Here is a 10,725-nt window from a genome sequence, read left to right on the forward strand (position 1 = left end):
CATCATCATCAATGCAAAAACATAGCTTGCGACAAAACGAATACAAACACAAACAAAGCGAATACAAACACTTTGATGGGCCCAAAAGGATCGTTTCGAGTAATAAGGGAGGCGCGCTGCCTGATTTGAGGTGAAATCAACAATTTCACCTCTGCCTGACAGTGTTTCTGCAGGTGCCAACGGGAAGGTATTGGGATAGAAATGGCTATAGGCGACAATGAAGAATTTGCATGAGTTTTTAAATTACCAAGAGAAGCAAGGCCGGACAATCATCGCTCAGTCAGACCTTTTTATTGAGAGAAGCAAAAGCGGTTTCAGTGCCTCTATATTTTTGTCTCGGAGCTGACAAATCCAAGTAGACGATCCGAAACATCGTTCTTGACTGTGCTTAGGACAAGTCGGGGTTTGGATTAAAAACGCAGACGCCTCCGACGCCCGCGAATGCAAAGCAATATTGGAGAATGCAGCATCCCTTCCAACTCCAGCACTGAAATAGAAAAAGAATTTATTCTTGAAAACATCTTTCGAGAAACACAACTGCCCCGAAAACGCAACTTACCACATGATAAAATGGAATGCGTTTTTTAAGTGATTGACTGTATAAACTCGCTTTAGAGGTTATCCTAAAGAATGTTAAATGTTCACTTAGATCAGATTATTTACAAATAGTGGCCTTTGGCCGAAAATTGACAAAATAACTTTACCTTTCACAGCGTTCTTGGGTGCTGGCTTTACATTTTTGTGTTTCCAAAATGATCCAGTCATTTTAATTTGCAAGAAAATATTCCCCGGGTTTTAATGCAAGCGGCCTTACTGGAGGCATGGTTTTTGAGAAAACCGCTTGGTGTGTCATTTTTTGGAGGTGTTAAGAAACTAGTTTTGATGTGTTTGGTGCCAAACCGGCAACATTTTGTAAGGGAGGGTTTATATGTGGCTCATAGGTGACTGCCAAATTCCATGGACATAACACATGTGCAGTTATTTATTATTTCTCCCAAATAATAATTGGAGCGTTGTACACGATTAAATTCCCCGCCGCTGCTAATACAATTATTCGTACTCTGCGCAAGTGTCAATTTAAAACGGTATAAACTTATGCTTTATAACAACTACCAGGAAAAAATTGTACTGCGTCCGCCTGCTCGAGAAAACATGAACCCATATGGAGCATAAGGGTCACAGATAAAGCAGCCGTAGTTTTATGGCAAACCACATTGGCTGATGTGGGCGGGGGACAAGTGATTTCAACCGATGTCGCAGCTGATGGAGGGTCCGAAAAACGAACGCTGGAAAGATTAACTGAGCTCAAAAAACCTCCACTTTTCCCTCATGCAAGATTTGAGACGGAAAGGGGCGAGAAGAAAAGAAAACAGGTGGAGTAATATGAGCTGAAAAATTTGTTGAGAAAAATTATTCTTTTACTTGTGTTATCCCGTTTCAGGCGGTGTTGTCACAGCGGCCTGCACCGCTTTGACAGCACCGGCAAAAGGGGAGTTTTTTAACCCTCAGGCTAAGACATTGGAGTCTACTAGCAGTCAACAACAGTCGACTGGGGGAAACCCTTTTGAGCTATCTCTGGCTCCCGCAGTTTTACTAGAACCCATGGATCTAGTCACAATTCTGGAAGCACCTTTTTCTTACGTTTTCTTCCTACATTACGTTACAAGTCTACGGACCAACGAAATCATAAAAATGCGACAATGTTCCCCTAAACGTCCCAGGGCGTTCTACACGGCTGGAGCTCCTTTCTTTATTTCTTCGACCAGCCCATCAGTCTATACGTGTTATTCTGCAACCATGGCCGGGGCTTTGATACCAAAGCTAACATAACAGGGTTCCGCTCAGTCGACTGCTGTTTACTGGCTGTGGAAGCCCTAACCAGGCCTGAATGGTAAAAAATGATCTCGTTCAAAACGTGTGATCAGAACACTGGTGGTTACTACTTCAGGCTCCATACACAGCTGCGCCTAATACAAACCCGACAGAATTTGTTGGAAAACACTTTTGCTGAAAAATAAAATTTGTGAGTCATCAGGTATATTCGAATGGTGTGCATTCGATCCTTACTGTGGACGCAAGTTTTTTAGCCCTTTCCTTTCTTTCAGAATGGCGAGCCTGTGATTACTAAAAATAGCAATGGATGTATACTGTGAGCATCAATGTGTGTACTTCAATAGGCCCCACTACAAAGGGACAAGGATAAATTTCTTGTACAATTGTGCCCACCCTAAACTGCACTCTATCTGATTCCGCAAACGTTATTATCATTACTTTATTCGTAATACGTTTTTACTAATCCGGCACATCATCATTCCTGGTGTTGTATTTGTTGGTGGATGCATTACGCTCTGTTCCGACTAGGCCTGTGTCGTTTGCTGTCCTTGACGCATTCATCATTAAACACATGCGGGCATACATACATACATACATACATACATACATACATACATACATACATGCATACAGGGAGATAAAACTTTCAAGATGGTCGAGAACACAAGAAAAAATTTCGAACAAGGTAGAAACCGCGATAGTTGCCAATGTTTCAGCAAGAAGACTTGCCTTCGTCAAGGCGGCTGACAAAGGCAAGTCCATTTGCTGAAACGTTGGCAACAATCTTCGTTTCTACCTTGTTCGAAGTCTTCGTTCTTACATGCATACATGGCGGGCCTACATACACAGATGCTTGTCTCTTCTCGGGAGGATGTGCGTGTGGGTGTAAGTTCATTGAATGATGCATGAGGCCAGAAAGGTACACAAGATAGAGCGGCAAATTGCTTTTTGTACGTACCCATTTTGTTCCACACGGAAGAGACTCCTGTATGGCAGAGTCCTCTACTGAAGACTCCGCTATGGGAGGCTCCGCTGAGTCGACTGTCATTCGAGCCAGCACCAAAACAGCCAGGATCACGTGCAGCTTGAAATACTGTTGGCGAATCCGCAATGTGGCGTGAATTTGACATTTACCACAAGAAAAAAAAGTTTCACATTGGTTGCCTGCAAAGCAGGCATCTTAAATCATTTCGGTATAACGAAATCACGCTTTTGCTAGTGATTGCTGGTTTAATACTTCTCATGCCAACTTGGACTGTTTTACTGCAGGAGAAACACATGCGGCATGCTGTAAAAGATTTGCGTTACTCCGTCAACAGAGCGGGCGGTACCCCTTCCAGAGCGGAAAGGAGAGTGAATGAAGATGTTAGTAGTAATCAAAGTGCTGTTCTTTCCTGCGTGATCCGAATCGCTAACCTTTGCTATCGAATCCCAGCTTGCGCAGGGCCGATTGCTGGCCATGACGCAAGAAACAGGCTGCATATATAGGTTTTCCTACTGTTTTTTTTTTGGGTAACTTATAGGTTTTTTGGGCAACTTGAGGTGGCCGTATGGCCATTTTATCGCGCTCGATGCAATAATTCCTGAGTGGGGCTTAAAAAAGCTTTCTGATACACGATGTGACCTAAACAAGAAAGTGTGCAATATTGACGTAAAGTTTATAAAAGTCAGAACTGTTTGCTTTTTTTTCTCACACAATATACTGTTTGTTACCTGATTACTCGGTCATTCAGCAGGAGCAAAGATGTGTTAGCGCAATAGACGCTTTTAAGACCCACAATTTCGTAATTTTTCGACCAGATGAGCGTTTCATTTGAATGAGCAGATAATTTGACCAGCATTCTTATCAGACTCAACAAGTCTCCGTATCACGATATATTAACAGCAACATTCTTACGCAGAAACTGAAGAAAAGTTCATTTTAACTGTTGCAATTGATTTTAAGTGGCCATTTCTCAACTTGCTCAGCATATGCTAGTTTTATTGGAGGGTTTTCTGTGACACAACGTCGATATATTATCCCAACAATGCAAAGCCTTTTCGCCACAAGAAAAGCCTTAGTTTATATTCGACTACCAGTTCCCAGTATCTGCTTGACGGCGTTTGAAGGTTCTTATTCCAGGTTTAGCATTGCGACATATGACCCTTTCCAGAGTACCGGTTCTCTGAGCTTTCGTAAGAGGCTGGCGCCCTTTCTTCTGAAATTTATAGTCAAGTCATTGAGGAGGAATATTTCGACAAACTTACCGCCACAAATAGTGGTTTCTGTATGGCTAAAGTTTCGCTAGATTTCAGCATCTAAAAGCCTAAACAACAATTACATAACTTAACATTCTATTTATACAAACATCGTCCAAAAGTACCTTGAGTTCAAATAGTAATATAAAACAGCGCCACTTCAAACGCCCGTGCTTGGGTTGGCAGTGGTTTTTCTTATATATTCTGCTCAGTCGGAGCAATTTATGGCTGTGATATCTTTTTTGAGCATTTAAAAAGTATGGCTTGTGTGAATTTTTACCTTCGGAGCGAAGTAGTGTAACAAAAAGTGCGGCTCTCTGGAGATGTTTGTTGCACTCGTCCTTATTATGTTCGTATAGCCCTTTTCTGAATGTTCGCCGACGGCTCCAAAAGGAGTATTTTTGTGGTTTCGCGCTATAAGTGAAATATTTTCCCCCGCAGCCAATATACTTCTCAGTACACTTAACTTAAGGATACCTTTGGGTTGTTCGGGACTAAACACAATTTCTGAAGACAGATAAATATAACTGTGGAAAAGATACGTAAGGCAGCTTGTTCCTTGTCCCGTGCTACTCACTTATGCTTCCGGGTTGGGCTGTTCGTCTCTTCATTAAGTAGCGGAGCAGATATATAAGGATTGAGGGAAAACTTTTGCGGACGTGCCCCATGTATAGCTCACACTTAAAAAAGGTTGTTTGATTCCGAATAGCGCTTTCTTCCCAAATTCTGACAGGCAGCAGTTCATTGGGGTGTGATATTGCCTGTTACACCTCCATAAAGTGTGACAGAGAACCGCACAGTGTTTGTACAGTGCCAATGGAGGTGTCCTGGAATATAAGTGAACTGATGCTAATTTTTCAGCTAGCGCGTTTAGCGGCGGTAAACCAAGCTGACATTACGGGCAGCAAACGGGCTGCCCAGCAACACGAAGTGATTCATGGTGAATTATCCTGTCGCACAGCTAATACTTGTGATGTCCCTCAAGGGAGTGTACCTGGATCGCTACTCTTTAACCTGTATATAATTGATATTGTATGCATTGACCATAACGCTAAATTTATGATATACGCGAATGAGGCCAGTTTATTTTTCCCGGGACGTAATTTACCTGAAATGATCAACAACGCAAATCCTGCTTTGGTGTTTTTTACTACAGTGAAGCAATGTATCTTCACCTATAGTTAATTCCCAAAAAACCAATGCAAATTTCTTTCGCAAAAAGAACAAAACAATCAGTACTTACCTAACATTGTTCTTGGTGGTTACAGTATTCAAATTGCCCTCGTCCATAAAAAGCCTCGATGTAACTCTACATAAAAACATGCTCTGGGACTTCCATACAGAGAATCTAGCGAAGAGGCTCGCTAAGATTGTCGGCACAGTGACTCGTGTTCGTTCTCATTTCTCACAGGCTGGGAAACAACTGATTTATATTTGTTTATTTCACTCTTGCATTTCGTACTGCCACCTGGTGTGGGGTTGGACATTTTCAAAGATTTTACGGATACATAGGTTACAAAAAAAGCTGTCCGTATGCTTACGAACACTTCTTATTACACCCATACGCAGCCTATTTTTACCTCATTATATATTGTAGCTGTCCCCACATTGTACAGCACGCTGCTGGCGTGTCGCTATAAGAGAGACTTTAAAAACTCCACCTGTCTTTTCGACTCAGCCTCCCAATTAATGCAACAAGACAAACCATACCCAAAAAGAAGTGATAAATCCTTGGCAAATGCCTCGCGTGCGTACAAATATATGGACGGAAATTGCTTCATTTCCAAATTCCAATGCTACTCAACAGGTTGTATAAAGAAGAGTTATCATGACGGGCTGAATTCTTGTAAGCTTATTTGTGTTTTGGTGTTTCGATATACCTATGTCATGCTATTTTCACTGTAGGTAAATGGTAAATGTAATACGGGGCTGTGCATGTTTTGTGGAATTTCAGTGACAAACAGTGATTTTAAGTTCTTTTGGCGTCTAGTACCAGTACTACTACTGCATGTCGAACTTGTATGGGGTGCATTCCCCGTCAAGCCCATTGTTGGCTTTTTTAATGTACCCCTGTCATCATTTGATGCTGAAAGGAATATCTACTTCTTTATACTTGCTTTCCATAGCCTTCTGAAGATGCCTGTTTTCCCGCATTTTAGTTGTGAAATCTACACCCAGCTTCACTCACCAGTCCTAGAAATACCCAATATGTCAACACTGGGTGAACATTGAAGCTTTCAATCCTACTTCTTCTATAAACACCACACCGATTCTACTTTCATGCCATGATATATTTTTAGGAATGGTACGTCCAACCGTTACTTGGATTATGTAAGAAAGACAGAAAATGGAAGCTAACAGGAGCTTAAGAGTGTCCAGAAGGTAATATTTTGAGGCGGCCCACAGCATCCATGACAGAGAGAGAACGTTCAACAAAATTGACCTTCAAGAACGCAAGCCTGAAAATAGGGCTGACGATGCTAGAGAACCAAGAAGGAAAGCTGGTTAAGGGGCTGTGCGGGTAAAACACTGTAAACAGTTGACGTTTTGCGTACCAAGGAAGAAGGTGCCATGTTGAAGATCGGAATCTGCGATAAGAAAAACGAGAACACCAAAAACAAAAAAAGATTTACTGTTAAGTTTCCGAAAAAATGTTTTTCGCTGATTCGTCGAGTGCTCTTATTGGTTGTAAAATGTCCACCCCCCATTTGGCTTCTATACACTGTTCATTAGAGTCTTTCGTCACAACGCAATACTAGATTTTACTTACTATATTAGACACGCATGTTGAGAATATTTTATTACAAGACATTTAAAAAGGCATTCGGATTCGCAAAACAAGTATTGTCAGCTCAAAACTCAGCCAAAGCTGAAAAAATACCAAATGCGATCGCAATTACAAGTTATTCCGGGATTTGCCACCGCAAAGTTTGCTGAAAGTCGGAAATAATAGGTGAAATATTTATTTGTAGACTTCCATGCAAGTATTCCTGAAAACAGGTTTGTTTTCGCCATGTAGAAACGACGTCTGATTGGATGATCTCCAACGTCTTACTTCCTTACTTCCCCGTGCTCCCGGCTCGATAAACCTTCTGACGAAAAATCAACCTGCAATGTCATGCAATTTGGCTACAAAACATGAGATTTGAGGCGCAACTCTTTCACAGTGGCTTATTAGGTAGTAATTAAAAAAATATTTTGTGCGTGTGATAATTTTTACCGATAAGAGGTATGCTATGTTCTGTTTTGGTTAAATGCGTAAGGTTAGAGGGTGCACGAGGCAACGTCATCATCATCATCACCACCACCAACACCAGCCTATCTACGCCCACTGCAGGGCAAAGGCTTCTTTCATTATTCTCCAATTATCCCGGTTCTGTGTTAACTGCGACGAATTTATCCCCGCAGACTTCTCGATCTCATCTGGCAGCCTAAAGTTTAGCCGCTACCTGCCACTTTTGCCTTCTCTAGGTATCCACTCTGTTACCCTTCACGACTAACGGTTATCTTGCCTTCCCATATTTCATGCCCTGCCCACGTCCGTTTCAACTTCTTAATTTCTTCTAATGTCTCCTTAACACGCATTCGTTGCCTGCACCATTCTGCCGTTTCTTGTCCCTTAATTGTACAACTATCATCTTCCGCTCATTGCTCACTGAGTCGCCCTCAATTTAAGTTGAACCCTCTTACTTAGTCTCTAAGGTGAGTAGCGGTAAGATGCAGCTGTTACACACTTTGTTCTTCAGGCAAAATGGTAGGCTGCCATTCATTATCTGAAAATGCCTGCCGAGTGCACTCCACCCCATTGTGATCCTCCTAATTGTCTGTGCTTCATGGTTGGGATCAGGGGTAACAACTTGTCCTAAGTAGATATATTCGCTTCCCTCTTCCACTACCTCGCCTCCTATCCCAAACTTCTATACTGTCCCGAGGTGTTTGATAATTACATTGGTGTTCCGCATAATAATTTTCAGGCGCACAGTTCTACTCTGTTCGTCCAGTGCGGAAAGCATGCGTTGCAATTCGTCCCCCGAGTTACTTAGCAAGACAACGTCATCAGCAAATCTGAGGTTACTGAGGTATTCTCCATTAACACTTACTCCCACCTTTTCTCAAAGCAATGTTCTGGATACTTCTTGTAAACATGCTGTGAATAACATTGGAAACATTGTGTCTTCTTGTCTGGCGCCATTCCTCATAGGTATTTTACTGCTCGCCTTATGGAGGATAATGGTAGCTAAGAACCCACTGTAAATATCCTCTAGTATATATATCCGCCCTAGTATATCCACCCTGGTTCCGTAATGACTGAATGAATTTTAAGGTTTTGACCGAGTAAAATTCTTTCTCTTAATCTATGAAGGCTATATTTAAGGCTACAGTATACTCAGCGCTCTTCTCTATTGTTTGCTTGATCGTGTGAATATGGCCCGTTGTTGAATAGCCTTTGTAAAACCCTGCATGTTCTATAAGTTTACTGAAATCTAAGGTGGCAGAAATTTTGTTAGCAATTACCTTGGTAAGTATCGTGTACACGACTAACAGTAAGCTTATCTGCCTGTCGTCTTTCAAGTCCTTTATGTGACATTTCCTATGGATTAGGATGATATTCGCTTTCTCCCAAGGTTCCGGTACACTCGCAGTCATTCGGCATTGCGTATACAGGTTTGGCAGTTTTACTAGCACAATTTGCACGCGATCGTTCAAGAGGTCTACTGTTATCTGATCTTCACCAGGGGCTTTACCCCCTTCTTTTCTTTGAAAGCCTTCCTTACTTCTTCGGTCATCACTGCTGGGATCTCTATCTCCTCTCAATTGCTGTCTCGTTCGGCATTATCCTGCATGTCGCGGCTACTGTACAGATCTCTGCAGAACTCCACGGCTACTATAACTGTTTTATACCTATTTGTGAAGACATGGGCTTGCTTGTCTTTAAGTGCATATATCTGATTTTTCCCCCACGCTCTTAACTGCTTTCAGGCTGCCTACATTCTTTACAGCATATTCGATCCTCTCCTTATTATACTGTAGTATAATATGGGGCATCCTCATGCAGTCTTAAATCGTGATGCCTGTATTCTTCGGTCTGATCGGGTATATATTTCTCTTTAATTATTTGGTATGTTTTCCGCAGAAACAAAGTTATTCAAAATTATCAGTTCAATTTATCCTGCATTTATTTATCCCGTAATCTTTTTAGCGGACCACGTAACGGTTAATACTAGTTTCGAACTCTAGTTTAAGTTAATAATCTTCGAACAAAAGCTTAATGACAGAAGGACGCTGTACTCAGAACTGATTTTATTGAAACCGCAACAGTACACAACAGCCCTAAATTCGAAAACTACGTGTCCACACTTAAGGACGCACAACAGATTATATATATTTCAACCTTACCGAGCTAGAAACCAAACTTCTTTCTTATGCAGTGCTAATGGTGGTACACTAATCAGCAAATCGCCTCTTTTTCTAAAGTAGAATGCCTCGATGATTTTCCTAGTGAGCAGACTGGCGTGAAACTAAAGGATGGTGGTATCTCGAAAGGGCGGAACATACCCACTAACATACCCACTGTTGTGCGTAATGATGTGTGGGCACGTGCGTTTCGGTTGTAGTACTTGCGTGGTGTAGTGGTTTCAATATATTTAGTTCTGAGTACAGCGTAGCACTGTCATTTTTCCCGTAGTGTGTGTACAATAACGCTGTTGTTCGAAGATGCTTAACCAGTGCCAAGTCTCTTGAATGTCGATCCGCCAGCCGTAGTTTCAGTTCATTCTAAGTTAAAGATTCTGCATTGCACAAGAGAGTTGGTACAGTAACAATCGCTCTTGCACTTGGTGTGCATGCGCCCCTGCGTACCAATCACAGAAGAAGAGAGGGACGAAGCGAAAAGCAACATCACAGGCAATTCAGGTAAAAATGTAGCACCACTACACTTACCAAAGTCCTGTTGCTGGCGCTTTGTGTGTTCAACCGGGTAGGCGCAAGCAATTGTTCCTGAGTCCTCTGTTCGACGTCGCATTTAAAGAGACGACGCCGTTCCCCGACCCAAGGAATGTGAGGTTGCTCTGTGCGGACTTTTTGCTTTTCATTTTTTCGCCCGTTAGCAGAGCTGCAATTACGCCTGTGACACTTCTTTTTCAAGTATCTCATTTCTGTCTCCCAACTTTTTAAACGGTAAAACTGCACGATAACTGCGAAACGTCGGGGACAAGTTTACGGCACGGTCCTAGTGGCATTGAACAATCATGCGTTTGATTGAAATATCATTTTGAAGCTAGAATTCGCTTTCTGACATACCAGAAAACACATTTCTAAATGCGTCGCTTTGTCATTGGTGGATGACAAAACCGTAATTAGAAAAACAACCCTGCGCATGGGGTCTGATAAACCATCGCAAAAACAGAAACCGCAGGACGTGTGTGTGCAGAAACATTCCGAAGCCGTATCTGTGAGCGGGTCCTTGCGCATGAGCATCCCAATATAGCAAACTGGAACGCAATTAAGCCGACGCCAGAAAAAGAAGCAAAAAAGATTTTTTTCGTTCTCATAATCTCTAGTGAAAACGGCGCAAATATCCCTAATATCACCCAAACCTTCGGGCCAATTCTGAGTGATAGCTATAGCGACAATTAAAAAATGACACTACATCCA

The 10,725-nt window shown here is 42.0% G+C and overlaps 1 long non-coding RNA gene across 1 annotated transcript; it reads right to left on the bottom strand.

Annotated features, from left to right (window-relative positions):
• Window positions 1-274: 274 nt before the first annotated feature.
• On the bottom strand, window positions 275-10,150 carry LOC144164234 (uncharacterized). The gene is made up of 4 exons (XR_013321106.1): window positions 10,012-10,150; window positions 6,627-6,659; window positions 2,792-2,926; window positions 275-487 (listed from the first exon to the last, which is right to left on the bottom strand). It is a non-coding gene; the product is annotated as an uncharacterized LOC144164234 (long non-coding RNA).
• Window positions 10,151-10,725: the final 575 nt, after the last annotated feature.

Source organism: Haemaphysalis longicornis, unplaced genomic scaffold (assembly GCF_048455015.1).
Source record: "Haemaphysalis longicornis isolate Haplotype H1 unplaced genomic scaffold, Haemaphysalis longicornis Haplotype H1 scaffold_13, whole genome shotgun sequence".
Taxonomy (NCBI): Eukaryota; Metazoa; Arthropoda; class Arachnida; order Ixodida; family Ixodidae; genus Haemaphysalis; species Haemaphysalis longicornis.